Genomic DNA, 6000 nt, shown 5'->3' on the forward strand with positions numbered 1-6000 from the left:
GTGGAACCGGTTGTCTTGTAGTAGTAGAAGGTAATTCATCCATGTCGTCATCCTCTTCTAGCTCTAGCATGAGAGCTGTCGATGTATCATGATCATACTCAGCTTAAATCTCTTCTTCTTCTAGATTATCTCGTGTCTGTTTCTCATTCAAGATGTATTTGCTCAATGAGTATACCTTCATCCGATCCTAATCCAGTGTGAGCCTCACCTACTTCCTCCACTATTATGTCTTCTTCTTGTTCTTCTTGTTGTTCAATAGGTGCTAGTGGTGTATGCTCAACCATCACATGATCTAGGGGGAGTTCCTCAGCATCTTGCAATTCGTCAACAGCTATTTTCCCCTCTTCAAATATTTATTTACCACGTGGATTTATTTGGATCACAAACAACCATTTATGATCTGTCGGGTCTTCCACAAAGATGACTTGCTCATAGTGCTCTGGTAGCACAAATGTGTCCCTTTGGCTAGTCCATATCTTTGTGCGGTCTACTTGAAGAAATCCACACTTGTCTTTGCGTACAGTTACTTGTGAACATATCAAACTTTCTGAGTCCAACCTTGATAATATCTTGGATTGTTCCACAATAATCCAGCATGCCTACTTCAGTATTGTCATCACTTGCACTTGAACGACTCTTGCATAATATTAGTCTTCGCACTATTATCAAATGTTGTTTTCTTTTTATCTATTAATTCTACTCGAAAGTGACGTCCCGCGTGACCAAATTGCCCCAAACTTATAATACTGCAAGCACAATAAATAAGTACTTTTCTCGTACTTTTATTGTATAAATTCACGAAAGCACAACATAAAAGACAATGCGTAGATATCTCAAACTCACATACATAGAAATCACAACCATATGCAAGCTCCTCCTGCTCATCACTTATTGATTCACCATTGCGTTTAGCTTGCAGTATGGTTTGCTCGAGCCATTTATTAGAGAAGGAAAGTCTGGAAGAAGTGCAAGTTCTATTGGGTATGGTAGTGTGAGGGTTGTTCGACTCCTTCTAAGACTCAAACGAGCTTGGTCCCTTTCGGCCTTCACCAAGTTATATCTCTTGATCCATTTCTCCATAGCATGTGAGTTTAAGATGCAAAATTTATTGATCTTCTCATGCAATGCTACATCCATTGTTCTCACAAGGCCTTTCCCTTGTGGCTCTTCCCCAACTAGTCGCGATCATCTTCTTCTTGTGTCCATAATCTTGGCATATCGGGATCAGACGTACTGAGAAATTCAGTTATATATACAAGTGATTCTTGAACAAGCCATCCCGCTGCCATACTACCTTCAGGACGAGCTCTTTGTTTGATGAACAAATCCTTTAAGTGTTTTCATAAATCTCTCCAGGAAAAACATCCATCGGCCTATAGACAACCCCAGCCACCGCAACTTCATCAACCACTGAACTAGCAAGTGCAATTGAATGGTTAAAATACTTGTTGGAAAGTATTTCTCAGCCATTATAACAACCGTGTTGGAAAGTATTTCTCAGCCATTATAATAGCCTCGACCGTGTTGGAAAGTATTTCTCAGCCATTATAACAACCGTGTTGCTTCCAATGTGTCTCTACTAATCTCTTTCCTTGATATCCAACGCACCACTGCACCAATTTTGTAAATTGTTGCTCTAATGTCATCATTGAGGCAATCCTTGAGGTAATAGGAAGCACCAATTTTGTAAATTGTTGCTCTAATGTCATCATTAAGGCAATCCTTGATGGCTATAGGAAGCACCAATTGTAAGAATTTGTACCAATCATGAATCTTTAAGCCACTAAGCTCATCGTCCTTTGTGAATGCTCCCTTCAAGAAATGCATGCATCCTATAGAGGTACGAAACTCACTAATACACTTCTTTACACGCCATTGCTCTTCCTTTGTCATGACCCAAGGTGCTTTTGGTAGCTTCACCTTTCCATCTACTCTATTTCGGTCCCATAAGTGTTGCATGCGTTGAACCTCTTGTAAATCATCTCGTTGTGCCTTGCTCTCCTTTGCTCTTGTGATGGTTTTCCAAAGCACCTCGGCTATATTCTTGAAAATGTGCATTGGGTCAAGAAGATGGTTCACTAGAAGGTCATTCCAGTATGGAAGTTGATGGTAGACGCTTCATTCCTGAAGGTGTGTAGGTTGGATCTAGCTCCCATAAGGTCCTCCAATCACTGCTCTTCCATATGCGAGGAGACCTCCCTAGAAATCCCTCATGCAAAGGATGGTTGTCAGGGAGATACTTCTTGTGGCCCTCGTATACTATCTTCTTCATGGACTTTGAGTACCTAGCCTCAAGTTGCGGCCCACATAATGGACATCCATTATACTCTGACACTGAAAGCCCTGTAGAACATCAAAAAGATTGTAGAAGGTAAGTTTGGATGACAATCATGACTTAACATAATATGTTAACAAGCTACAGTATTACCAGAGCACTTTCCATAGCCAGGCCAATCATGCATAGTCCACATAAGTATTCCTCTCAATGTTAGCGCACGTTTGGATGACAATCACATGACTTAACATAATATGTTAACAAGCTACAGTATTACCAGAGCACTTTCCATAGCCAGGCCAATCATGTCCCCATAGGACACGAAGCTCCTCAGCTAAAGGGGCTAAATACACATCCATGTTCTTCACTATCAAAGACAATAAAAGATGCCCTTTTTTTATCACTAGCCATGGTGGAAGATTATAGTTAACTAGACAAACAGGCCATGTACTCCATGATGAACATAGACTAAATGGATTCACTCCATCCATCGCTAGTCCGAGTCGAATATGGCAAGCCTCCTCCTGAAAGGCTACCCACTTCTCTTCAATGTGCTTCCATGCAAGGGAATCTGCTGGCACACGCATAACACCAAAAAAGGACCTAGTGTTATGGTGCCAAGTCATCAATCCTGTAATGGATTTGCACTTGAACATTGTTTTAATCCGAGGGATGATGGAAAAGTGTCGTAAAACTTTTGCTGGTACCCTTTCTCCTTGCACATCTTGTCTATATCTCGATGTACCACAATGTGGACATTGTACTGCGTTGTTATATTCTTGTTGATAAAGAATACAATCATTTGGATAAGCATGGTGTGTGTTGTAGTCCAGTGCAACATTGTTTTTGCTCGACTACGGTCCACTGGCATCTCATTATCTTCTGGCAATATTTGATGTTTCAATAAGCTATTACACAAAATAGACAGGCTAAGAAAATACATATAAAGGTGGTACATAACTCACCAATTGCATATGATATCATCACTTATGCAAAAATCTTTAATACGCTTGTATCAGACCATCCAAAAATCGATTGCAAGTTCAATATGGATAGGCAAGCACGTAAAACAGACACATGAGCTCCATGATAAAGTGGAAGACGAGCAAGCCTGCATAGCTCTTTCTCTTCTTGGGAAGCGTATTCCACACGTCATGTCATTTCTTCTACCCCTTCGTGTTCCAAACCATAATCTTCTATTTCATCATTAAAGGCATTTATCATGTCATGTTCTAGTATTTGCTCCGACTCCGCCTCAAGTTACTTGGGTTGTTGGATCACCTTGTTTGTGGCTACTCTTGGTGGTCTCCATCGTTCAAGCAAGATATCCACTGGTTCGTCATTGTTGAAGCGTGCATTGCCACTAATTAGATGTTCCAATCGCTCCACCAAAAATATTCTCCATTTTTTTGTATGATCATTGCAAATTCGTCGACATCGAGCCACTTGGTATTTGCAGCGAGTACATGGAAAAAGTGTCTTCTCCTCTAAATTAACAAAATTTGAGGGTGTGGCATCGTCCACAGTTTCCATATTAATTTGCAATGGGAAAAAATGCTTATTTTTGGAGGGGGATTCTTCCTTTAGTATTCGTGGAGGGTGGAAGTCAGTGATATGGAATTTGAAATGTCAGGGGCGTGCAAGATCTGGAAAGGTTTTGAATTTGAATGAAAAGTAGCGACCGTCGAAAAGGTCACTAAAATAATCGTGAAATAAGCGTGGGAAATAGTTTTTTTTCGATGTTTATTTCCACATTTGGGGTATGCACTCATTATTACTTTTTGACGCTTTTTCGACACTTATTTCAACGCTTATTTCGATGATTTAGGTTTTTACAGTTTAACAGAGCCTCACTTTTTACTCATTTTTCTATGCACGTGCGTTTGTTTCTCCCTCGAGCAGGTTCACGCCTCTCTCCCAAAATCGATCGCTCTCTTCTTTGCTCTCCCTCCCCTCTCCTCTTGGTTGCATGTGTGTGTTTTGTGAGATGTGTGTGTGTGTGTGATTAGGGATAATGTTTTTTTTTTGCGTTGTTCTTTGTTTTGCAAGTTCTCTCTCTCTCTCTCTCCCAAGCTCTACTCCATTGGCTCTCCACTTCCTTACCACTCCTCAGTGATTTGATCTCACGCCGGTAGGTGCTCTAATATCCAACTTTGCATGGTTTTTTCATGTGTATGCTCTTGTTCAAGTGCGTTGTTCTTTGTTTTGCAAGTTCTCTCTCTCTCTCTCTCTCTCTCTCTCTCTCTCTCTCTCTCTCTCTCTCTCTCTCCAAGCTCTGCTCCATTGGCTCTCCACTTCCTTACCACTCCTCAGTGCTTTGATCTCATGCCGACAGGTGCTCTAACATCCAGCTTTGCAGCATGATTTTTTCATGTGTATGCTTTTGTTCAAGTTTGTTGTTCTTTGTTTTGCAGGTTCTCTCTCTCTCTCTCTCTCTCTCTCTCTCTCTCTCTCTCCCCCAAGCTCTACTACATTGGCTCTCCACTTCCTTACCACTCCTTAGTGCTTCAAACTCATGCCGGTAGGTGCTCTAACATCCAACTTTGCATGGATTTTTCATGTGTATGCTCTTGTTCAAGTGTCCATATGGGCTTTGTTATGTGTGTGTAGAGACATGCCCCGCACTCCATATGATGCGACACCGACTTACTCTCCATTCCTCTCTCCATATGCCATGTCACCTGAAACATCTAGCCATTAAAAGTACAACTAAACCATCAAAAATACAACCCATTTTTTAAAATGCTAAAATATCTCAAAAAATACTATTTTTTAAACCAAAAAGAGCACGAGCTTCTAAAAAGCTCAAAAAATTTGTTAAAAAGTGCAAGTTTTACACTTCAATACTTTGAAAGATGATAGAGTTGCTCATAAAATCACACATTTTTTGAGAAAAAAATACTCAATTTGTAATAAAATAATAATATCCACAAAATTGGTTACAATGAGAGGTCTTATGCCTCTCGTGTTAAATCTTTGACTTTCTCTAGAAGAATTTTTTTGGTTTGTTCTCGTAGATGGCCCAGCTTTTTCAAGGTAAAACCAAAAACAAGAACTTCCACATCCTCCATGCTTAGGCTATCCACGCGACGTTGACTACGATTTGCTTTCTTTCCCTTTTTATCTCTGGATAATATTTTCCTGATAATGCATCATCTCCATTGACCTTGTACCAGTGGACCTCAATTGAGCTTACTTTTCCATTTTCCTCAAGGACTTTAAGTACCTTTGCCAACCAAAAAGGACATCCGCTTTCATCATCTGTTGCTAACACTGCAATCATTGCACCTACAATGAGATCCTCAATATTTCCTTCCCACATTTCCTTCTCTTGCAGCCGTCGTTGACTAGTCCTTCTAGCACCAACATACGCTTCGCGAGTCTCCCCATGCACCAATGTTTGCAATTCTTCAGGCAATTCTGTTTGTTGATTTGGCATTTGAATATTATCATCGCGGTCTTCAAGTTCTTGTACCCTCCAAAGAAAGGGCTCCAGATTCATCAGTGATCTTGAATTGCTTTGAACTTCCTCAATCAAGATTTCTTGCTCATGAAAAAATGTATTCCACCATCCAAGTGAGCAAGCTGGAAAATACACATATGATGATTATATGGTCTCTTGAATTTCTATCAAGCATTGGCTCACTTTTCTTTTTGAGCTTTTGTTGCTTCGATGCTTGATGCCAAAAGCATTTTTGCTGCCTGAAGAATTTGTCGTTCTGGCA

The sequence above is a fragment of the Cibotium barometz genome, chromosome 34 (genome assembly GCF_041138505.1).
Source record: "Cibotium barometz isolate CiBa-2024 chromosome 34, ASM4113850v1, whole genome shotgun sequence".
Classification (NCBI taxonomy): domain Eukaryota; kingdom Viridiplantae; phylum Streptophyta; class Polypodiopsida; order Cyatheales; family Cibotiaceae; genus Cibotium; species Cibotium barometz.